Source organism: Hemitrygon akajei, chromosome 10 (genome assembly GCF_048418815.1).
Source record: "Hemitrygon akajei chromosome 10, sHemAka1.3, whole genome shotgun sequence".
In the NCBI taxonomy this organism is placed as follows: Eukaryota; Metazoa; Chordata; class Chondrichthyes; order Myliobatiformes; family Dasyatidae; genus Hemitrygon; species Hemitrygon akajei.
The window spans coordinates 145,045,273-145,071,295 of record NC_133133.1 but is presented as its reverse complement, the minus strand read 5'-3'; the positions used below and the strand labels follow the sequence as shown (position 1 = coordinate 145,071,295).

General features: G+C 41.9%; 1 long non-coding RNA gene across 2 annotated transcripts; it reads left to right on the top strand.

Annotated features, from left to right (window-relative positions):
• Nucleotides 1-1,392: 1,392 nt before the first annotated feature.
• On the top strand, nucleotides 1,393-26,023 carry LOC140734119 (uncharacterized). Of its 2 annotated transcripts, none has more exons than XR_012100483.1 (5): nucleotides 1,393-1,638; nucleotides 1,972-2,025; nucleotides 18,573-18,732; nucleotides 24,652-24,772; nucleotides 25,124-26,023. It is a non-coding gene; the product is annotated as an uncharacterized lncRNA (long non-coding RNA). The 2 variants fall into 2 exon arrangements; XR_012100482.1 differs by having other exon boundaries at nucleotides 1,393-1,642.

Here is a 26,023-nt window from a genome sequence, read left to right as displayed (position 1 = left end):
ATGTGGGGGGGGGATAGACAGGCAGCATCTATGTGTGGGGGGTGGGGGGATAGACAGGCAGCATCTATGTGGGGGGGGGATAGACAGGCAGCATCTATGTGGGGGGGTGGGGGGATAGACAGGCAGCATCTATGTGGGGGGGGATAGACAGGCAGCATCTATGTGTGTGGGTGGGGTATAGACAGGCAGCATCTATGTGGGGGGGGGGATAGACAGGCAGCATTTATGTGGGGGGGGGATAGACAGGCAGCATCTATGTGTGTGGGTGGGGGATAGACAGGCAGCATCTATGTGGGGGGGGGATAGACAGGCAGCATCTATGTGGGGGGGATAGACAGGCAGCATCTATGTGTGGGGGGGGGGATAGACAGGCAGCATCTATGTGGGGGAGATAGACAGGCAGCATCTATGTGGGGGGGATAGACAGGCATCATCTATGTGTGTGTGTGGGGGATAGACAGGCAGCATCTATGTGGGGGGGGATAGACAGGCAGCATCTATGTGGGGGGGTGGGGGATAGACAGGCAGCATCTATGTGGGGGGGTGGGGGGATAGACAGGCAGCATCTATGTGGGGGGGGATAGACAGGCAGCATCTATGTGTGGGGGTGGGGGATAGACAGGCAGCATCTATGTGGGGGGTGGGGGGATAGACAGGCAGCATCTATGTGGGGGGGGATAGACAGGCAGCATCTATGTGGGGGGGAGGATAGACAGGCAGCATCTATGTGGGGGGGATAGACAGGCAGCATCTATGTGGGGGGGATAGACAGGCAGCATCTATGTGGGGGGGGATAGACAGGCAGCATCTATGTGGGGGGGATAGACAGGCAGCATCTATGTGTGTGGGTGGGGATAGACAGGCAGCATCTATGTGGGGGGGATAGACAGGCAGCATCTATGTGGGGGGGGGGATAGACAGGCAGCATCTATGTGGGGGGGATAGACAGGCAGCATCTATGTGGGGGGGGATAGACAGGCAGCATCTATGTGGGGGGGGGGATAGACAGGCAGCATCTATGTGGGGGGGTGGGGATAGACAGGCAGCATCTATGTGGGGGGGGATAGACAGGCAGCATCTATGTGGGGGGGGGATAGACAGGCAGCATCTATGTGGGGGGTGGGGGGATAGACAGGCAGCATCTATGTGGGGGTGGGGATAGACAGGCAGCATTTATGTGGGGGGGGGGATAGACAGGCAGCATTTATGTGGGGGGGGGGATAGACAGGCAGCATCTATGTGGGGGGGGGGATAGACAGGCAGCATCTATGTGGGGTGGGGTGGTGTGGGGAGGGGAGTAAACAGTCGACGTTTCGTGCCGAGACCCTTGTTCAGGATTTTTTTTCCCTCTTTCTGTTACGTTTGCGTCGAGTAAATGGGTCGCCGGCGGACAGTTCCGTGGGCGCATTGACTGGATCCGTGCGGCGGGCGGGAGTCACAGCCAGCGCCCGAGGCCGCCCCCGGCACCCAGTGTTCAGTCTGCGCTCTCCGGTTATACTGCAAAGCAAAGCAAAGCAAAGCAAAGCTCACTCCTTCCTGGCTTTTCTTGTCGAGGGCAGGGTTTTCACAGTTGTTTCCTTCACGTCCACCCAGCGAGTTCGCGGTGAGAATTCGCTGGGGGATAGTGCGGGAACAAATGTAGGTGAGAAGTATTTATTTTGACAAATGCCCTGGTTAAATTTCCTGAAACTCGGGTGTGGTTTTAGTAACTGCTGATTGCGCGAATATGCTGTGGAATGTGTAAAGTACAGTGCTGATCAAAACTGTCCGTTTAAATGTAAAGTGCTTAGTCCTTTCATTTGGTATGAACTTTGACCCTTGCAGGGTTTTATTGCTTTTTTCAACGGCTGATGATCTGCAAATTGACTAGGGCAATTTGTACCTTTTGACTGTATCATGACGCATCTTTTGACCATTTTATTCTGAAGGTTTTGAAGAATTAGTGTTGCCTTTCTATTTGCATCCTTTTAGGAAAATAAAAGGCTGCAGATGTTGGAGATCTGAAATAAAACTGCGAATACTCAGGTTAGTCAGCATTTCAGCTCAATGTCTTGAAGCAGTCATTAGCTTTAAGCATTATCCCTGTTCCTTGTCTTCCAAATACTGTCCTTATCTATTTACTGCTTTTGTTTTTATTTTAATTTTTAAAGACTGAGCATCTGTAATGGTCCTGGTTCTGTTGCCATGTGGGATATTATATTTGTGACTTGATTTTGAAGTAATTTTTAACATGGCTGTAATTTGAAGTAAGTTTAAGTATTGATTAATTTTTGATGTGTTTTGATTTTTTCCACTGCATTCTCAAAAACGACAATTGGCAAAGTAGATAACAGCAGAAGTGACTGCAATATGTAGTAGTGCATTGATTGAAATGAATATGTTATTTGACTACAATAAAATAATAACTGGCAGTTTGGTATCTAGGTTTTCAAAACGGTTCTCTGATACTAGGATGGTATTCAAGTATCTGGCTTATTACTTGATAGAAATCTATTTTTATTATAATTTTTTAGCATGAAGAATGATAATAAATGTCTTCCAACATCAGGCATGAAGGGGATTTGTGAAAATTACTCATTTGCATTATTTGATGTTCCCATGTTTGTTATAAATGGCACACAGAGGAATTTGAAGTTTTGCCTGTTGGTGAATTAATTGATGTTTTTTCTTCCCAACCCACCCTTCTGATTATATACCATAATGTCACATGGGAGAGTTGGGAGACGGAAGTAATTGGAATGACATTCAAAGATTACTGAGGAACTCTGAAGATAAGAATTTGTATTTCATTTCTATCTTGAGTGCATAGCCCAGCACATCACACAAACCAATCTTCCATCCTCGGACTCACGTTACACGGCATGCTGTCGGAGCAGTGCTGCCAGGATAATCAAGGACACGACCCACCCAGCCAACACACTTTTTTCCCTCTTCCCTCCGGGAGAAGGTTCAGGAGCTTGAAGATTCGTACGGCCAGATTTGGGAACAGCTTCTTTCCAACTGTGATAAGACTGCTGAACGGATCCTGATCTGGTTCTGGGCCGTACCTTCCAAATATCCGGACCTGACTTGCACTACCTTACTTTCCCTCTTCTATTTTCTAATTATGATTTATAATTTAAATTTTTATTATATTTACTTCGATTTGTACTCCAGGGAGCGCGAAGCGCAGAATCAAATATCACTGTGATGATTGTACGCTCTAGTATCAATTGTTTGGTGACAGTAAAGTAAAGAGTATAAGAAAAACAGAAGACGCTTTTATATGGGTATTACTCAGATTTCCCCACCACTGCAAATAGCGCTTTTTAGAAACATTCATTTATATGGCAAACACAAGGAAATCTGCAGATGCTGGAAATTCAAACAACACACACAAAATGCTGGTGGATCACAGCAGGTCAGGCAGCATCTATAGGGAGAAGCACTGTCGACGTTTCGGGCTGAGACCCTTCGTCAGGACAAGGGTCTGGTTAAATCTCTCTGTCTCTTTCTCTCTCTCTCTGTCTCTGTCGAAACGTCGACAGTGCTTCTTATAGATGCTGCCTGACCTGCTGTGTTCCACCAGCATTTTATGCATTTATATGGCAGATAGTTTCACCCATTAATTAGTTAAATGAGAGAAATTTTCAGAATTGTGAAATTAATATTGATCTTTGGGCTTTTACCTAGAATATTTCAAAAGCAGATTCTTTTTTACCTTTTCATTTCTCTCATTAGATTTGAGGATGTTGCAATGGTTATTTAATGAAGGGTATTAACTATGCTGTATGGATTATAGATCTATTTGTTACTATTTTAAGATCAAACATCAGTAAGGTTTGTGATGTTTTGTTTTGCTGTCTCTAACGTTTTCTCATTCCTGCAAGCCTATGAAACCAGTGATGCCTCTGAAACACAAGATTTGTATCTCTCTAGTTTCTCCCCATTGTGTTAACAACCTTTGAAATCAGCTTGTTTATGAGATCCACTAGCTGGTCCCTTTTTTGGTCCCCAGATTAGCTAATGTATCACTTACTGACACTTCCCTTAAGATCTATTATAAATTTATTCAACTAAGAAAATTGCTTAGTTGAATGTAAATGTAGCCAGGCAGGGTGTAAGTGGATGTAAAGGTTGTGCAGTTTTATTCACACAATTTATATTTAACTTTCCTTCACACTGCTTCCTTCATCCCCTCATGCAGTTTTTGTTTCCTAAGATCATTTGTTGTGAGTCACGAGCTTTGCCATTCATCCCCATTCTAACCCATGACCTTCGACTCCTCTGTTCTTGCAAAATACTGTTCTGACATTGTTGTAGTTGCAGAGCCACTCAGTCTCATGGTGGATGTCTATATTGGTGCCACTTCTTTGCGCGGCATTGTCATTCTTTTACCGGTGAAGCCACTCACGCACTACTGACCAACACCTTGTCTGTTAGAGAATGATTTTACAAAACTACTTCTGTCCATTCCAACCCGGGGCTTAAGCAGAGCCAATAAGGCAAGAGGGATAGCGGATCTGTTAAGTTGGTTCACTTATAAGTATTGAGGTACAGTGAAAAATGTCTTACATAATCATTCCAACAGTGCATTAAAGTAGTACAAGGTAAAACAATAACAAAATGCAGAATAAAATGCAACAGATACAGAGAAAGTGCAGTCCAGGTAAACAATATGGTGCAAATTCATAAGGAGGTAGTTCATGATGTTAAGAATCCATCTTGGAGTATGAGTGAACCATTCAATAGTTTTATAACAGTGGGGTACATCTGGCAGAGATATTCAGGCAGGTCCCTTCAGTTAAGACAGGCATTTATGGAAATTTAACTGAAAGTTAAGCGTAAACTTTGAAATCTGCTTTCAGCTTTTCTGTAGAAGCCAATATCAAATATATCCAACCCCTGCTTTATAAAGCCCACTCATACTGGTCCCCTCTGTGTATCTTGTGCATCCGTGTGCCTTATTCCTTGGACCATCTCAAAGGTTGCAATTTATTTCTGTTTACTATGCATAAAACTATTATGATGTTGAATATTCCCTCTGCCTTCCCAAATTTCTTTGCTGCAAGGGGAATAATTCCAGCTTTTCTGGTGAAACCTTGTATTTGATATATCCCACTGTTGGAACCAATTTTTCTGTACCCTCTCTTGTAGCTGGAGAAATTGTTCCTTAATCATGTTGGACAGAATTGGATGCAGTTTCTCAATTTCTAACTAACCATTTTTAAAAATTAAAAATTATGTCATTAATCACAGATTCTGACAGAACTCCAACCGCTTTGAAAAGAAAAAGACATAAGAGAAGAAGAATAAGCTTTTTTATGGACAAAATGGAAGAAGTCTCCTGAGTCTGCTAAATCTACTGATGCCATCTGTCAAAGCAAATTTCACTATCAAAGTACATATATGTCACCATATACAATCTTGAAATTCATTTTCTTGTGCGATTACTCAACGAAATAGGGCTTTCAACCAGTCTGTCGAAGACAACAAACTGTGCAAAGGCAGAAAAAGAAAAAATAATAATACATAAATAAGCAATAAGTATCGAGAACATGAGATGAAGAGTCCTTGAAAGTGAGCCCCTTGGCTGTGGGAACTTTTCAATGATGGGGCAAGTGAAGTTGAGTGTAGTTATCCCCTTTGGTTCAAAAGTCTGATGGTTGAGGGATAGTAACTGTTCCTCTACCTGGTGGTGCAAGTCCTGAGGCTCTTGTACCTTCTTCCTAATGGCAGCAATGAGAAGAGTGTATGTACTGTGTGGTGGGGATCCCTGATGATGAACACTACCTTCCTGATGTGCTCAATAACATATAACAATTACAGCACGGAAACAGGCCATCTCAGCCCTTCTAGTCCGTGCCGAAAGCTTACTCTCTCCTAGTCCCACTGACCTGCACTCAGCCCATAACCCTCCATTCCTTTCCTGTCCATATACCTATCCAATTTTTTTTAAAATTACAATATCGAACCTGCCTCTACCACTTCTACTGGAAGCTCGTTCCACACAGCTACCACTCTCTGAGTAAAGAAATTACCCCTTGTGTTACCCCTAAACTTTTGCCCCTTAACTCTCAACTCATGTCCTCTTGTTTGAATCTCCCCTACTCTCAATGGAAAAAGCCTATCTACGTCAACTCCATCTATCCCCCTCATAATTTTAAATACCTCTATCAAGTCCCCCCTCAACCTTCTACGCTCCAAAGAATAAAGACCTAACTTGTTTAACCTTTCTCTGTAACTTAGGTGCCGAAACCCAGGTAACATTCTAGTAAATCTCCTCTGTACTCTCTCTATTTTGTTGACATCTTTCCTATAATTTGGTGACAAGAACTGTACACAATACTCCAAATTTGGCCTCACCAGTGCCTTGTACAATTTTAACATTACATCCCAACTCCTATACTCAATGCTCTGATTTATTAAGGCCAGCATACCAAAAGCTTTCTTCACCACCCTATCCACATGAGATTCCACTTTCAGGGAACTATGCACCATTATACCTAGATCATTCTGTTCTACTGCATTCCTCAATGCCCTACCATTTACCATGTATGTCCTATTTTGATTAGTCCTACCAAAATGTAGCACCTCACACTTATCAGCATTATACTCTATCTGCCATCTTTCAGCCACTCTTCTAACTGGCCTAAATCTTTCTGCAAGCTTTGAAGACCTACTTCATTATCCACAACACCACCTATCTTAGTATCATCTGCATACTTACTAATCCAATTTACCACCCCATCATCCAGATCATTAATGTATATGACAAACAACATTGGACCCAGTACAGATCCCTGAGGCACACCGCTAGTCACTGGCCTCCAATCTGATAAACAGTTATCCACCACTACTCTCTGGCATCTCCCATCCAGCCACTGTTGAATCCATTTTACTACTTCAATATTAATTGAACCTTCCTAACTAACCTTCTGTGTGGAACCTTGTCAAAGGCCTTACTGAAGTCCATATAGACAACATCCTCGTCAACTTTCATAGTAACCTCTTCAAAAAATTCATTAAGATTTCAGTAAGATAAGATTTGTCAGACATGACTTTCCACGCACAAATCCATGTTGACTGTTCCTAATCAGACCCTGTCTATCCAGATAATTATATATACCATCTCTAAGAATACTTTCCATTAATTTACCCACCACTGACGTCAAACTTACAGGCCGATAATTGCTAGGTTTACTCTTAGAGCCCTTTTTAAACAATGGAACCACATGAGCAATATGCCAATCCTCCGGCACCATCCCTGTTTCTAATGATACTTGAAATATTTCTGTCAGAGCCCTGTTATTTCTACTCTAACTTCCCTCAAGGTCCTAGGGAATATCCTGTCAGGACCCGGAGATTTATCCACTTTTATATTCTTTAAAAGCGCCAGTACTTCCTCTTCTTTAATCATCATAACTACCCTACTTGTTTCCCTTACCTTATACAATTCAATATCCTTCTTAGTGAATACCGAAGAAAAGAAATTGTTCAAAATCTCCCCCATCTCTTTTGGCTCCACACATAGCTGTCCACTCTGATTCTCTAAGGGACCAATTTTATCCTTCGCTATCCTTTTGCTATTAATATAACTGTAGAAACCCTTTGGATTTATTTTCACCTTACTTACCAAAGCAACCTTATATCTTCTTTTAGCTTTTCTAATTTCTTTCTTAAGATTCTTTTTACATTCTTTATATTCCTCGAGCACCTCACTTGCTCCATGCTGCCTGTATTTATTGTAGATCTCTCTCTTTTTCTGAACCAAGTTTCCAATATCCCTTGAAAACCATGGCCCTCTCAAACTTTTAACCTTTCCTTTCAACCTAACAGGAACATAAAGATTCTGTACCTCAAAATTTCACCTTTAAATGACCTCCATTTCTTTATTACATCCTTCCCATAAAACAAATTGTCCCAATCCACTCCTTCTAAATCCTTTCACATCTCCTCAAAGTTAGCCTTTCTCCAATCAAAAATCTCAACCCTGGGTCCAGACCTATCCTTCTCCATAATTATATTGAAACTAATGGCATTGTGATCACTGGACCCGAAGTGCTCCCCAATACATACCTCCGTCACCTAACCTATCTCATTCCCTAACAGGAGATCTAACACTGCCCCTTCTCTAGTTGGTACCTCTATGTATTGTTGCAAGAAACTATCCTGCACACTTTTTACAAACTCCAAACCATCCAGCCCTTTTACAGAATGGGCTTCCCAGTCTGTGTGTGGAAAATTAAAATCTCCCACAATCACAACCTTGTGCTTACCTCAAATATCTACTATCTTCTTACAAATTTGCTCCTCCAATTCTCACTCCCCATTAGGTGGTCTATAATACATCCCTATAAGTGTTACTACACCTTTCCCATTTCTCAATTCCACCCAAATAGCCTCCCTAGACGAACCCTCTAATCTACCCTGCCAAAGCACTGCTGAAATATTTTCTCTGACAAACAATGCAACACCTCCCCCTCTTGCCTTTCTGATTCTATCACACCTGAAGCAACAAAATCCAGGAATAATTAGATGCCAATCACACCCCTCCTGCAACCATTTTTCACTAATAGCTACAACATCATATGTCCAGTTATCAATCCATGCTCTAAGCTCATCCACCTTTCTTACAATGCTCCTAGCATTAAAATAAATGCACTTAAGAAATTCTCCACCTCTTACTCTCTGTTTATCCCTAATGGTGCAAACAACTTTACTATCTTCTTTTTCTTCCTTTCCCCCTACATCTTCGGTCTGAGCGCTCCCCTTCTCTATTACTTGCTTATCCTCCCTCACACACTGTCTACAAGCTTTCTCTATTTGTGAACTAACCTCCTCTCTCCTAGTGTCTTCAATTTGATTCCCACCCCCCCAACCATTCTAGTTTAAAATCTCCCCAGTAGCCTTAGCAAATCTCCCCGCCAGGATATTGGTCCCCCTAGGATTCAAGTGCAACCCGTCCTTTTTGTACAGGTCACACCTGCCCCAAAAGAGATCCCAATAATCCAGAAACTTGAATCCCTGCCCCTTGCTCCAATCCCTCAGCCACGCATTTATCTTCCACCTCATTCCATTCCTACTCTCACTGTCATGTGGCACAGGCAGTAATCCCAAGGTTACTACCTTTGCGGTCCTTCTTCTCAACTCCTTTCCTAACTCCCTGTATTCTCCTTACAGGACCTCTCCCCTTTTCCTACCTATGTCATTGGTACCTATATGCACCACAACCTCTGGGTCCTCACCCTCCCACTTCAGGATATCTTGGACGCGATCAGAAACATCCCGGACCCTGGCACCGGGGAGGCAAACTACCATCCGGGTCTCCTGACTGCGTTCACAGAATCACCTATCTGATCCCCTAACTATTGAGTCCCCTATTACTACTGCCTTTCTTTTCCTTTCCCTACCCTTTTGAGCTATAGGACCAGACTCTGTGCTGGAAGCATGGCCACTTTTGCTTCCCCCAGGTAGGCTGTCCGCCCCAACAGTACTCTAACAGGAGTACTTATTGTCAAGGGGTACAGCCACTGGGCTACTCTCTAGTACCTGACTCTTCCCCTTCCCTCTCCTAACTGTGACCCACTTGTCTGCCTCCAGTGGCCCTGGTGTGACCACCTGCCTGTAACTCCTCTCTATCAACTCCTCATTCTCCCTGACCAGATGAAGGTCATCGAGCTGCAGCTCCAGTTCCCAAACACGGTCCCTTAGGAGCTGCAGCTTGGCGCACCTGGTGCAGATGTGGACATCTGGGAGGCTAGGAGACTCCAGGACCTCCCACATCCGACACCAAGAGCAACAAGCTGCCCTCACACTCATAATTCCCCCTTTCCTCAAATAACAGGAAAAATTGAAAACTAAACCTATCTTGCCTCGCCCGTTTCCACCTAAGCCCATTGAGCCAAAGCCCTTAGCCTTCACTCTGCTCCTGGCTCCCTCCGCTGCCCGCTGTATAAGGCTGTGTTCCTTTTAAATCTTCCGCGCTTCACTGCCCAACGTCACACGCCTGCGCAGTCCCACCTCTCTTAACCCCGATGAGAAGAAAAAATCAAAATGGCTCCCGCAGCACTACCGTTCTGATTCTCGGACTTCCTTCTCCAATAGGTGGGAGGGTTTTATCTGTGATGGACTGGGCAATTGTCACTACTTTTTTGTAGGATTTTCCGTTCAAAGGCAATGGCATTTCCATACTTGGCTCTGATGCACCTAATCAGCATATTCTCCACTACACATCTGTAGAAGTTCGTCAAAGTCTTAGATGTCATACCAAATTTCCGCAAGTTCCTAAGGATGTAGAGGCACAGTTGTGCTTTCTTGGTTATTACACTTATTTCACTTACATGCTGGACCCAGGACAGGTCCTCCAAAATAATAATTTCTAGGAATTTAAAGTTGTTCCACCTCTGATCCTCTGATGTGGATTGACTTATGGACCTCTGGTTTCTTCTCCTGAAGTCTATAATGAGCTTTAAGTTCATGCAGGTTATGTTTATTGTGTTACTAGTGTACTGTGCGGCTGCAAAAAACTAATTTCAATGGCAGTGTGGAGGATCTGAGGGATCTTGGTTTCCGTGTCCATAGGACACTCAAAGCTGTTGAGCAGGTTGTTAAGAAGGCGTATGGTGTGTTGGCATTCATCAACTGTGAGATTGAGTTCAAGAGCAGCAAAGTAATGCTACAGTTATGTAAGATTTTGGTCAGACCCCACTTGGAGTACTGTGTTCAGTTCTGGTCACCTCACTACAGGAAGGATGTGGATACTATAGACAGAGTGCAGAGGAGATTTACAAGGATGTTGCCTGGAATGGAGAGTGTGCCTTATGAAAATAGGTTGAGGGAACTTGGCCTTTTCTCCTTGGAGCAACAGAGGATAAGAGCTGACTTGATAGAGGTGTACAAGATGATGAGAGGCATTGATTGTGTAGATAGCCAGAGGCTTTTTTCCCAGGGCTGAAATGGCTTACACAAGGGGGCATAGTTTAAGGTGCTTGGAATTAGGTGCAGAGAGGATGTCGGGTAAGTTTTTCACACAGAATGGTGGGTGTGTGGAATGCACTGCCAGTGACGGTGGTAGTGGCGGATACAATAGGGTCTTTTAAGAGTCTCTTAGGTACATGGAGCTTAGAAAAATAGAGGGGGCTATGCATTAGGGAAATTCTAGGCAGTTTTAAACTAAAAAGTTTTAAAAATGAAAATTATTTAATCGTAAAGTTATTAAGAATAGTGCTAATTCTGATGAGGCCAAAACTAAAGGTTTGGCTTGGACTCAGCAATTAAGAAATATGCAGATTTTGGCAGATTATTTCAACATATTACCATGATAAATATAGCTGGAAAGGATATGAACATGATATTTCTTCTGCTGAAGTCACTTAAAATATTTGGTTTTACTTCCATTTTTCAACTAATTACTTTAATACCAACATACCAATGGAAGCCAGTATCATTTCAAAGTAAAACCTTTTGATGTTTGGATTAGCAGACTGCAAAACCAATAATTGGTCCCAATAGTAATTATATGTTATTTAATAGAATAGATAGGAGGCTAGATTTTTGAGACTAGATTGAGTTGAGGTTGAGGCAGTAAATTTTTGAAAGATCAGGGAATTGAGGGTTATGGAGAGTTGACATAGAAAAAGTGTTAAGATGAGTAGAGATCATCCATGATATTAAAATGTGTGCAACCTTGACTGTCCAGATGGCATATTCCTGTGTCCTTGGATATCCAATACCTTTTTCACTTGTCTAGATAAATGACAATTTTGCGTCATCTGCTGCAGTTTGCTCCAAGTTTACTTGCAAATAGAATGATGCATGTAAATAAAAGTAGACACAATACATAAGCCTTTTTTTGTCTTTTTTTCCTATTAAAAAAAAAAATTTGAATACTTTTGGTGAGCATAAATTTAGACTACCGGTACTTTTTGGTGTCTAATGTATAATTAAAACTAATTTCTGTGATCTCGACCATATTATACTAAAATATAACGTTTACGTAAACCTCTAGTATTGATACTCGTTTACATCAAACAGATGAGCATATCATCTCAATACTTGGTGCTGCCTTTTTCACTTGAGTAGATGTATCCATGCATTATTGAAGCCACAGAGGATAAAATCTCCAAGTACAGTTTAACTTAAGAGAGCCTGGAAGATTTTATTTCTTTTTAAGAAGGATATATACAAATGATTGATATGCTTACTGTATATGATCCTGCCTCAGATTTAAATCAGTTCAACAGATAGTTTTTGAAGCCGTTCAAGTATTGCCAGATATTTGGTAGGCAGCTTTCTCCTTACGAAACACTCTAAAATCTTAATTCTCTTGTATAGTGGCTATTTTCTGAGCCAATATATTTTGTTAGTTTCTACATGGAGATTTAGCTGCTCTTATGGGAGCACCTATTGATTTCTTAGCTATTTTGGTCAATATTTTAAAATTGACCTGCTTTTTTCCTGTGTATCTTTAATGTTATTTATGATATTAATCATGTATTTTTATCAATTTGATTTAGTTTATATGACATGATTGCAATTTTAGCTCCTGATAGTACTGCCTGAGGTTGTTCATATGGGATTAAATGTTAACCATTGTTGGGGGTGGGTGTATAACTTTCCTTTGATAAAATAGCAACATCACTGTTACTTTTGTAGATGGTTATTACGGTGAATAGGAAATAGTTCCAGGAATCTATTAAACTTAAAAGGATGTATTATGTGGCTAGAATCTTGTTGTTCATAAAGTTGCCTCCATTCCATATTGGTGAAATAGCTGATTTTTGTATTTATAAAATGGTTGTAATTTTTGCACATTTCGAAGGTCAAATTTCAAAGTAAATTTATTTAAAATGCATATGTCACCATATGCAACCTTGAGCTTTGTTTTCTTGTGGACATACCAGTAAATCCAAGAAAGACAATAGAATCAATGAAAGACTGCACACAACAAGAGGACAAGCAGCCAACGTGCAAAGGACAACAAACTGCAAATATGAAAGAAGAAATAATAATAAATAAACAAGCAATAAATATTGAGAGCATGAGATGCCAAGTCCTTGAAAGTGAGACCATAGGTTGTGGGAACAGTGCAGTGATGGGGTGAGTATAGTTACCCCTCTGACTCAAGACCCTGATGGTTGAGAGGGTAATAAATGTTCTTCACCCTGACGGTGTGGGTCCTGACACTCCTGATGGCAGCAGTATGGGCTGGGTGGTGGGGGTTCTGGCTGATGGAGTGCTACTGCAGGAAAGCAGCATCTGTGTAGATGTACTCAGTGGTGGGAAGGGTCTTGCCTGTGATGGACTGGAATGTATCCACTACTTTTTGTAGGATATTCCGTCCGAGGGTGGTGGTGATGCAACCAGTCAGTATACTATCATGCATCTGTAGAAGTTTGTCAAAGTTTTAGGTGTCATGCTGAATCTTTGCAAACTTCTAAGGAAGCAGAGGCGTGGCTGTGCTTTCTTCCTATTGCACTTGCATGCTGAGCCCAGGACAGGTCCTCTGAAAAGATAACACCAAGAAATTTAAAGTTGCTGAACTTTGATCCCTCCCAATCAGGACTGGCTCATGGACCTCTGCTTTCCTTCTGAAGTCAATAATCAGCTCCTTGGTCTTGCTGAAATTGAGTGAGAGGTTGTTGTTGTGGCACCACTCAGCCAGATTTTCAAGCTCCCTTCCATATGCTGATTCGACACCACTCTTGATTCAACCAATAACAGTGGTGTTGGCAGTAAACTTATTACCTCACGGTCACAAGTATAAAGCAAGCAGAGCAGGGAACTGAGCACACAGCCTTGTGGTGCACCTATGCCGATGGAGATTTTGCCAATCCAAACTGACTCAGGTCTGTAAGTGAGGAAATCAAGGAACCAATTGCACAAGGAGATATTGTGGTCAAGGTCCTGAAGCTTACTTATTAGTTTTGAGGGGATTATAGTATTGAATGCCGAGCTGCAGTCAATAAAAACATCCTGATGTGTACATCTTTGTTGTCCACATGTTCCGGAGTTGAGTGAGGTGTCAAGGAAATGGCATTAGATGAGAACCAGATGTGCTGATAAGCGAAATTGGAGTGGATGCAAGTTGCTTCTCTGGCAGGAGTTGATATGTTTCATCACCAACCTCTCAAAAGTATGAGGAACCATGACCCTAGGGGTCCTTTGTACATCAACTCCGGAGGTCTCTGCCATTTATTGACCATGTTCTGTACAGCATTTGATGTACAAAAAGCATTACCTTACATTTATCTGGATTACATTTCATCTGCTATCACTGTTCACCCGATATCCCTCTGTATCATAGAAACATAGAAAACCTACAGCACAATACATGCCCTTTGGCCCACAATGCTGTGCCGAAAACGTCCTTACTTTAGAAATTACCCAAGGTTACCCATAGCCTTCTATTTTGTTCTTGTAATTTTTACCAGTAAAAATGAGTCATCCAGGTAACTGAGCGATAGTATTGTAACCAATAAGGAAGACTAGGTAACAATGAATGCTTGGACATTCCTGCAGCACCTGGTCCATAGCTTTCTGCCAGAGTGCTGCTTTTTTAAAAAATGGGTTCAATTGTGTTTCTTAGTTTTGTGGCTACCTACAAGGAGATGAACCTGCAGGTTATATATAGTATACACTTTGATAATAAATATACTTTGAACTATGGAAGGTACAGAAAAAATACGTCCCAAAGATGAAGTAGTATCCTAAAACTTGTATGAGGCAACCATGGTTGACAAGGGAAGTCAAAGACAGCATAAAAGCTAAAGAGAAGGCATATAATATAGCAATAATTAGTGGAAAGGTAGAGAAAGGGGAAGCTTTAAAAAAACAATAGAAGGCAACTAAAAATGCTATAAAGAAAGAAAGGATAAAATATAAAGGCAAGCTAGCTAATAATATAAAAGAGGATGCAAAAACTTTCCCCCCCAGATATACAGCGGTGCTAGAAAGTTTGTGAACCTTGATGAATCGTTTCTTAACCTTCAGTATTTATCACTCCACTAATTTTAGTGTTGCCAGCAAACTTACTGATCAATCTACCAACCAAGGCATTTATAAAACAACCATTGTCCCAACACAGATCCCCGTAGTATATGATTGGTTATCGACTTGTAGTCAGAAGATCACTCGTCAACCATCACATGCTTCCTATCATCAAACCAATTTTGGATCCAGCTTACCAAAGCACCATATGCTCTGTCCTTCTGGTCCAGCTATTGTGTCTATTACACTGCCTTTATCAATTCTAGTTTATCTCTTCAAAACCATATAGACCTCTTCCTGCCTTGTTTGGTAAGCAAATGTTTTGGATTTCAATATGCTTCTTTATCTGTTCCAATTTTTGATGTCATCTGGACAGATTTGCATTTATACAGCAAATTAGAAGATTTTAACTTTCATGGCCAGTCATACATTTATACATATTCATATATTAACATTTCTATTTACCATTAGTAATTGGCTCTTTCTGGAAGTTGCTTGGGGTAGGTAAACTAAACTAACTTTTTTCGTAAGTTGTCAACTGCCCAAATAAATTTTGCCAACTAATACATTAGATAACATGTTTAAACTTAAAATGTCTATCATGTTCAGTGGCTAAAGTATAAATCCTATAATATACATTTAAATATGCTATTATCAAAATTTTCAAGGTAGTTGAAGGATATGCTGTGTAACATTGGGTATTATTTCCAAGTTATGATGCTGTCCAAGTTAAACTCTGATTTCTTTACTTGCTATTCAGTGTTTTTGTTTAATTGATGTCTTTTCAAAATCCAAATCAAGTTTATCACTAACAAAGGTTGTGAAATTTGTTGCTTTGTGGCAGCAGTACAGAGCAAGTTCCACTATTCATCTCCTTAGAGTGTGAAAACCACAAGCTTGTGGCTTCTATATACACAGTGCCTATAAAAAGTATTCACCTCCCTTGGAAGTTTTCATGTTTTATTGTTTTACTATGGATTGAATTTGGCTTTTTTTTTGACACTGCTCAACAGAAAAAGACTCTTTCATGTCAAAGTGAAAGCAAATCTCTACAAAGTGATCTAAATGAATTACAGATATAAAATGCATAATAATTAATTGCAGGAGTATTCACCCTCCTTTAATATGAAACACCAAATCATCACTTATGCAGCCAATTGGTTTTAGAAGTCACATAGTTAGTTAAATGGAGATTTGTTTTGGAGACCTGTGTGCAGTCAAGGTATTTCAACTGGTTGTAGAAAAAATACACCTTATCTGGAAGGTCCAACTGCTGGTGAGACAGCATCCTGGCAAAAATTTACACCATGAAGACCAAAGAAAACTCCAGGAAACTCTGTGAAAAGGCTATTAAAAAGCACAAGTCAGGAGATGGATACAAGAAAATGTCAATGTCACTGAATATCCCTTGGAGTACAGTTAAGTCAGTCATCAAAAAATGGAAAGAATATGGCACAGCTGTAAATCTGACTAGAGCAGACCATGAAAAGGACTAGTGAGGGAGGCCACCAAGAGACCTATGACAACTCTAGAGGAGTTACAAGCTTCAGTGGTTGAGATGGGAGAGACTGTACATACAACAACTGTTGCTCGGTTGGTTCACCAGTCGCAGCTTTATGGGAGAGTGGCAAAGAGAAAGCCACTGTTGGGGGGGAGAAAACTCACATGAAATCTCGGCTAGAGTTTGACAGAAGGAATGTGGGAGACTCTGAAGTCAGCTAGAAGAAGATTCTATGGTCTGATGAAACCAACATTTTTGGCCATCAGACTAAACGACAAGTTTGGCATAAGCCAAACACCACACACCATCAAAAACACACCATTCCTATTGTAAAGCATGGTGGTGGCTGCATCAGGCTGTGGGGATGCTTCACTGCAGCAGGCCCTGGAAGGCTTGTGAAGGTAGAGGGTAAAATGAATGCCACAAAATAACAGGAAATCCTGGAGGGAAACCTGATGCAGTCTGCAAGAGAACTGCGACTTGGAAGAAGATTTCTTTTCCAGCAAGACAACGACCCCAAACATAAAGCCAAAGCTGCACAGGAATGGGTTGAAAGCAACAAAGTTAATGTCCTAGAATGGCCAAGTCGGAGTCCAGACCTCAATTCAGTTGAGAAGTTCTGGCTGGACATGAGTGAGAAGTGCTGTTCATTCACGATCCCCATGCAATCTGACAGAGCTTGAGCAGTTTTGTAAAGTAGAATGGGGAAAAATTGCAGTGTCCAGATGTGCAAAGCTGATAGAGACCTATCCACACAGACTCAAGGCTGTAATTATTGCCAAAGGTACATGTACTAAATACTGACTTAAAGGAGGTGAGTAACTAAGCAATCAATTATTTTTTGTGTTATATTTGTAATTAATTTAGATCACTTTTTAGAGATCTGTTTTGACTTTGATACGAAAGAGTCTTTTTCTATTGATCGGTGTCATAAAAAGCCGAATTGAATCATAGTGGATTTAATATTGTAAAACAATAACACATGAAATATTCCAAGGGGTTGAATACTTTCTATAGGCACTGTAAGCTCTTTACTTTTTATTTTCCGTTTTTTTATTCCTTACTATCCTTACTATTTTAAAGCTGTGGATCTGCAACAAGATGGTATGCAAGATGTGCCCTTTGGTGGTAAGTGTCCGATACTTTGCACTCTTGAGTGGATTTCAGTTACACTGTGAATATGATTTTATGAAAACAGAACACTTTCTTGATTTTACAAATTTGATTTGTTCTCACGTAGGCATCGCAGATCTCAAGTTGCATAGAGAAGGTAGTATTAAGCTGACTTCTTTGTGATTGTATACCTGAAATTATTATAGAATTTAAATTTGATTTAGATAATATTCCTTGTATTGCCAATATATCATATGCTCTATTGTTCCTTTGTACTGGGGACAGAGGGCAACCATTGTTGAGAACAGCAGAAGCTTCACGCACAGGAGTTCTCTGTCCTTGCTGCAGCTGCTGAGGTAATGGTAAATATTTCTGTTGTGATTGCCTTTCAGGCTACTGAAGGTGACCTCAGAAACATTGTTTCCTGTTGTGGTGGTATCTGAGATCCTCTGCAGTGGAGGAGCATTAAATTAAAATGAATAATGACAGGGGATTCACCTGAGTGGCACAGGCTCCAAAGAGCTTTAATACACGTTCACTATGCCTTAAAATTTCCTATTATTCAGCTTAATTTTATTAACCAATCAATTCCATTCCTTCAATACGACAGTTTGGGACCACTAGCAACAATTCCAGTCCAGTCCTTGACTGCCTTTTGGTGCCAGGTTAGATCGGTTCTAATTGCTTTGGTGATCCATTAATGGACAGCTGTAGAACTGGCCTATGTAGAATGCTGGCCCATGTTGAGTGACGTACCATCAGAAACTAATTAAATGATTGGTTTGTTCAAGGCAGAATTTCCACCCCTAAACCTTTATAAGATTCTTTATAAGAATTGGGCCATTTGGCTCATGAAGTCTGCTCTGCCATTTCATCACGGCTGATCCAATTTTCCTCTCAGTCCCAATCTCCTGCCTTCTTATCGTATTGCTTCATGCCCTGACCAGTCAAGAATTTATCCTCTGACTTAAATATAAATATTTATTAGATTTCCACAGATTCACCACTCTCTGACTGAAGAAATTCCTCCGCATCTCCATTCTAAAAGGATGCCACTCTGTCCTGAGGCTGTGTCCTCTGGTTCAAGACTCTCCCACCATTGGAAAGATCCTCTTCACATCCACTCTATCAAGGCCTTTCACCATTCGGTAGGTATCAATGAGGTCATCCCTCATTCTTCTGGATTCTAGTAAATACAGACCCAGAGCCATCAAACACTCTTCATGTTACAAGTCATTCTATCCCGGAATCATTTTCATAAACCTCCTTTGAACCTTCTCCAGTTTCAGCACATCCTTTCGAAAATAAGGGGCACAAGCCTTCTCACAGTACTCCAAGGGAGGCCTCACCAGTGCTTTATAAAGCCTCAACATTATGTCCTTGCTTTTATATGCTAGTCCTTTTGAAATAAATGCCAACATTGCATTTGCCTTCCTCACCACAGACTAAACCTGCAAAGTAACCTTTAGAGAATCCTGCATAAGGACTCCCAAGTCCCTTTGCACCTCAGTTTTTTTTTGTATTTTCTCTCCATTTAACAAATAGTCAACTCTTTCATTTCTTCTAAAAAAATGCATGACCATACACTTCCCAAGACTGTATTCCATCTGCCATTTCTTTGCCCATTTTTCTAATGTTTTAAGTCCTTCTGTAGCCTCTCTACTTCCTCAAAACAATCTGTCCCTCCACCTATCTTCATATTGTCTGCAAACTTTGCAACAAAACCATCAATTCCATCATCCAAATCATTGACATATAACGCAAAAAGAATCAGTCCCAAAGTAGACCCTGTGGAGCACCACTAGTCACTGGCAGCCAGCCAGAAAAGGCTCTTTTTTCCCCCCACTCTTTGCCTCTTGCCAGTCAGCCACTGCTTTATCCATGCTAGAATCTTTCCTGTAATACAATGGGCTCATAGCTTGTTAAGCAGCCTTGTGTGGCACCTTATCAAAGCAGTCTGCTGTCCATTCTGGCCACTCTTTTACACTATGTATTTGAAGAAACTTTTGGTATCCTTTCTAATATTATTGTCTAGCTTACTTTCATATTCCATCTTTACCTTCTTAATGGCTTTTTTCAGTTGGGTTTTAAAAGCCTCCCTATCCTATAACTTCCCACTATTTTTTGCTCTATTATATGTCCTCTCTTTGGCTTTTATGTTGGCTTTGACTTCTCTTGTAAGGCACGGTTTTGTCATCTTTCCTTTAGAATACTTCCTCTTTGGGATGTATATATCCTGTGCCTCCTGAATTGCTTACAGAAATTTCAGCCATTGCTGCTTTGCCGTCATCCCTGCCAGTGTTCTTTTATAATCAATTCTGGCTAATTCCTCTCCAATGCCTCTGTAATTCCCTTTATTCCACTTTAATACTGATACAGCTGACTTTAACTTCCCAAATTTCAGGGTGAATTTGATCATATTATAATCACTTGTTCCTAATGGCTCTTTTACCCTAAGCTCTCTAATCAATTCCGGTTCATTGCACAACACCCAACCCAGAATAGCTGATCCTCTCATTGGCTCAAGCACGAGCTCTAAAAAGCCATTTTGTAGGCACTCTACAAATTCCTCCTCCTAAAATCCATCACCAACCTGTTTTTCCCAATTTACCTGCATATTGAAGTCCCCCATGACTATTATAACATTGCCCCTTTGGCATTTATTTTCTAACTCCTGTGATAGTTTGTAGTTCACATCCTTACTACTGTTTGGGGGTCTGTATATAACTCCCATCGGGGTCTTTTTACCCTTGCAGTTCCTTAGCTTGATCCACAATGATTCAACACCTTCCGACTCTATTTCACCTCTTTCTAATGGTTTGATTTCATTTTTTACCACCGCTGCCCCCTCTGCCTCCATCTGTCCTTTCGACACAATGCGTTTCCTTGGACATTAAGCTCCCAGCTATAATCTTCTTTCGGCCATGGTTCATGAGCTTTTCTGTGCTCTGCTTTCTCTGACTGAAGCCTTTCTTCGTTGAGGCCTTGAAGAGCTAAAGCCTCAAGATCACCACTCTGACTGTGTCCACTACGATGACCGCTGTGCTTGCACCTGCCTTCCTTTAATTTGCTCTTGCTAATCAATCCCAAATGCCAATTGGTCGGTGGTCAAAGCTTTTTTTTTGCTGTAGCGACCCATTACTACCTTTTATTGTCAGTCAGAAGAAGATCCCCCCTCTCAAAAATTCCAATGTCCAGATTGGCTGGTGGTCAAAGCTCTTATTAGAGAGAGGAGCTTGTATCATAGAGTAGGCATACAGTAATTATGCACAGTGAATTGTTAATTTGCTCTATGTGGATCACCACATATTGTTACCTGGGCAGTGACTTGCTGTAGTAGCAACATTTAGTACACATATGAACATTCAACTCACAGACCTCCGTTGATACCCCTGCACCCCCCCTACCCCATCCCTATCTATTATTTTAGTCTGGTTCTCTTTCTCTCTCTTTTCCCCCAGCCCTACCTCTTTTCCTCTTTTATTTCCCATAATTCTCCACCTTCCCCCTAGCCCATTTCCCTCCAGCCTATAACTTCCCAGCTCTCTACTTCACCCCTCCCCCCACTTCTTATCCCCCTCCTCGACCATCCCATGTTACTTCAGTCCTGATGAAGGGTTTTGACCCGAAACGTCGTCACTACCTCCTCCCATAGGTGCTGTCTGGCCTGCTGAGTTCTGCCAGCATTGTGTGTTTTTATTTAGTATCTGCTCTTCTGTTTACATTTTGGCCAAATTGTTAATGACAACAGAAAATTAGAATTTGTAGAGCTCTACAGCACAGAAATAGGCCCTTCAGTCCAACTAGTCTGTGCCAAACTATTAATCTGCCTAGTATGTGATTTTGAATAATATATCCTGATTCCACAATACTTTTCCCCAGGCAACAAGGAATATTGCAAGTGTGATAGGATGTCCTCCATTCGTCTGACTGAATATAGATCTCGTTTTTGTGATTCTTGAGTTTCGACGCACAGAAAAATATCCTGTTCACCATTTCTTGCCACCAACAAGACCAATTTAGCCTCATCTCACCTTGCAGCTGTTTGCCCAGAGCCTAAAATATTATAGCCCTAAGTTTATATCCATGTAATTGTTCTGCAACAAAGGCTTCTATATTTGCCACTTTCAAATTAATTATCATAGTGCTTCTGTACAGGGAAAAAAAATCATCTTTGCTCCATTCTACCAGTTACCTCTATCAATGTTATTGACCTCTCTTGAAAATTAAATAGTTTTTTTGTATCCTATTTATCTGGCGCCTTCTCTTTTTCTGCCTAAATTTCATCTACTTCTGCAAACAAGGTTCTGAAAAAATAAATCCCTCCCTAACCAGTTTTCCTCAGTTCTCCAGTCTGATAACATGATCCTCGCTGCCGTCCCTAGTGCAATCCTAAAATTTTGAGGAAGAATCTCAGTCATTCATGGCAAATGGATTGCACATGGCTCCAAATTGGAAGCACACCCCCGTTCTGTTGTCGTTATTGTCAGGTCTTGATTCTGCCTTCCCTCACTCCCCCTCCTCCCCCCACTTTTCATTTTGAAGATGCTAACTGTAAGATTATCTGTTCAATCTATGAAAGATGTGGGAAAAGAACAAACTGCATAATGAAAACAGACAACTGGAAACACTCAATAGGCTAGGCAGTGACTGTGAAGAAAAAAAAACAGTTATTAATAATGCCAGTCGATGTCCTTTCATCAGAATCTGAAACCTTACATCTGCTTCTTTTTCCCAGATGCTAGCTAACCAGCTAAGTGCTTGCCGCATGCTTTGATTTTATTCGAAATTTCAACATCTGCAGTTTATTTTCTTTTGAAAACGTGCACCATGCACCACTATAATTTACAATTGCAGAATAAATTAGAACGCTACTAATACCTCTACTGTAGTATAAAACTAGTAGTTCCCAATGGTTATTGAAGGAGAAATTCACATGCTGTGTTCTTTTGATTTACTGTACAAGACCAAAATCAGTGCAGACACACAGTGCAAATAATGGGCTGCCTTTATACAATGCTTTAGACAATCATATATATTTATGTTTGTATATATTGCAAAAAGAGTGGGATAAAATATAGTGAGGTAGAGTTAATGGTTGTTTGTCCATACAGAAATTTAATGGCGGGGGGAAGAAGCGTTTCCTAAAATGATGACTGTGCTTTCTGTACCTCCTTCCACATGTAACAATGAGAAGAGGGCATGTCTTGGGTGATGGGCGTCCTTAATGATCGATGCTGATTCTTTGAGGCATTGCCTTCATCAATGTTGGGGAGGCTAGGACCCATGATGGAGCTGCATGAGTTTGCAATCCTCTGCAGCTTTTTCAGAGCCCGTGAGGTGGTCCCTCCATACCAAATGGTGATGTAACCAGTTGGAATGCTATTCACAGTACATCTGTACAAATTTGCTAAGGTCTTTGGTGACATACTACATCCGCTGAAACTCCTAATGAAATATAGCTTCTGTAGTGCCTTCTTTGTAATTGCAAGAATATGTTACAAGTTTAGAGATGTTGACATTCAGGAACTTGAAACTGCTCACCCTTTTCACTTCTGATCCCTTGATGAGGACCAGCGTGTTTCCTTGACTTCTCCTTCCTGTTGTCCACAGTCAATTACTTGGTCTTCCTGACTTTGAGTGCAAGGTTGTTGTTGCAGCACCACTCAACCAGCAGATCTATTACACTCCAGCACGTCTCCTTGACCACTTGGTAATCCCAGCTTTTGTGGCAGACAGAGTGAAGGTGCTCAACAAAACAGTCCCCAAGTCTATCATCTGGCTATCCACTCAGCCTTGGACCATCTGGACAACAGCAATACCTACGTCGGACTGCTGTTTATTGATTACAGCTCAGAGTTTGATACCATCATACCTGCAGTATTGATCAACAAGCTCCAAAACCTGGCTCTGTACCTCCCTCTTCAGCTGGATCCTTGACTTCCTCATCAGGAGACCACAGTCAGTGTGGATCCAAAATAACATCTCCTGGCTTCCAATCAACACCAGCGTCCTCGAGGATACGTGCTTAGCTCACTACTCTACTCCCTCTATACCCGTGACTGAGTGGTAAGCATCACCTGCCTAGAAAATTAACTCCATTCTGCATATGAACCATGAACACACTGTGATTGATTTGCACCTACTCTAAACAAGTCTGCCTTTAGTGCAAGGTTATCTGAGTTCTGTTCAGCAGTCAATAAGTTGGAGTGCGGCTGTATAGAATTCTGCCTAAGGCATAACTGGAGCATTGCATTCAGTTCTGGTCACTCCATTCTAGGTAGAATGCAGAGGCTTTGGAGAGGGTGCAAATGAGATTCACCCGGATCCTCTCTGGATAAGAGGGTATTATCCTCAAGGTTAAGTTGGCCAACTTGGGTTGTTTTCACTGGAGTGATGAAGGCTGAGGGGAGACTTAATAGAAGTTTATAAGATTGAGAAGTATATAGTAGATGTCCAGAATCTTTCTCCCCTAGGGTGGAATTCTCTACACTAGATATCATGCATTTAAAGTTCGAGGGGTAAGCTCCCAGGAGATGTGTATTGCACTTCACCTACACGTAGAACACTGGGTTCCTGGAATGCACTGTTAGGGGTGGTAGTGGAGACAGATATGGTAAAGGTGGTTTAGAAAACTCTTAGAAAGGCATATGACTGTGCAGAGAATGGAGGAACATAGACATAGTAGGTAGAGGAGATTAGTTACTATAGTTTAATTAGTTCCATACAATGTTGTGGCCTGTTCCTGTTTGACAGCCCCAAAAAGACTCTGGGAAAGATTGAACAGTCCCTAAACAGGACATTCTGCTGTGCCATCCTGTAACCAGAGGGCAGGAACTCAGTAAAACCAACCTGCTTTGCTAAACCATCAGCTGCTTCTGCATTTATATTCTTTTTTTCATCTCCACTTGTGAGGCTTGAGGTAATGTCAGTTTGTTGCCCAATGCCAGATCTCTGCTTCTAAGAGCACTGTACAGGGTTCCAATCCCTGTATCACTAGGTCAGATCACACTGGTCAGTCCCCAGTCAGTGTAATGATTCAGAATCCTTGTGATCTCTTCGCACAGGGTTCCCAATGCTGCTGTACAACAGATTGCCCATCTACAGTTCCGCAGGACGAGCACCAGGAAACACCTACCAACATGGAAAACCAAAGAAACGCACGCACCTATGGAGAATCAGTTACAGGTATTGAGTGGCAGTGGGATTGTCTAATGTGGGTTAAGTCTGGAATGGGCTGGATCAGACCAACACCGAGAGTATCACGCATAGTTTTCATATCTATCCTTTGGTCACACCAACACTGTGAGTGCCATACACAGTTCCTGCCTCTATACCTGGTTCAAGTCCACCATGGGAGCACCGTGCATGGTTCCCAACTTTGTGTCCCCAGATCAAAACCACATTTGGAGCACTGTGCACAGATCCTGTCGCCTGTATCTCTTGGGTCCGAACCACACTGTGAGCATCATTCACATGTGAGAATTCTGGCATAATTTCTTTTTGTTTAGCCATTCTAACCTCTCTCTCCTCTCTCAGGATCGGACCTACCATTCAGCCCATCTTTATAGAATCAATGCAAGACCACACTCAACAGGATGGACAACAACCAATGTGCAAAAAGAAAAGGAGAACGAACTGTGCAAATACAAGGATTCCTGACTTGGGATCATTCTGCAACACAGCTCGACACTCCCTTTAGGCTGTTGCCGGGTGGCCATTTTGTCAGCGGCTGTCTCCAAGTCATGGTTTTGGATTGCATTCTGGTGCTGCTGGAGTCCTATGTCCTGGTGGTGAGGATAATGGTTCTCATCGGCTCCCAGGCCTTGGTGATGAGGATGGAGCAGTCTCAGCCTCCATACACCATCACCTTCATCATGGCCCCTCGCCAACCCCACCCCGTGACCACACACTTGCATCCTGCTAGAGTTCCAACACCAGACTGGCCTTGTCATGGCAACTATTCATTGGCTCTCACTATCTAGTGGGAGAGGTCCCACTTGGGTGTGAGAGGAATGGCCAGGAGGCTGAATCCCAAGTCAGGGTGAACGGGCAACTAGGCCTCTCCTCCCTCTCCTCTCCTGGAGAGCCAGCATGCATGCCCTGTACCAATCTTAAATACTGGGCTGCTTCCAACCTTCCCAGAGGAATGGAGGCATCGCCGAGGGAGCACTGGCTGAAGGCCGCAGCCCCCTGGCATGCCCCATCGGGTTGAATGATGAGGAGGCTATGCCACGGAAAGAAGGGAATTTTTGTATCAGGGAAACAAAGCATCAGCGTCAGGCCCCGTTAGTGACCAGAGTCAGCCAAGTCCATGGCCTCGTACAAGACTCCTCCAATGTCTCTGTTCTTAGTAACCCTGTGCGGGTCGTATGGGGATAGGTGGGCAGGAGTGGTAGTGCTGATGAGAGGGGAGATATAGTGGGAGCGGGAGATCTT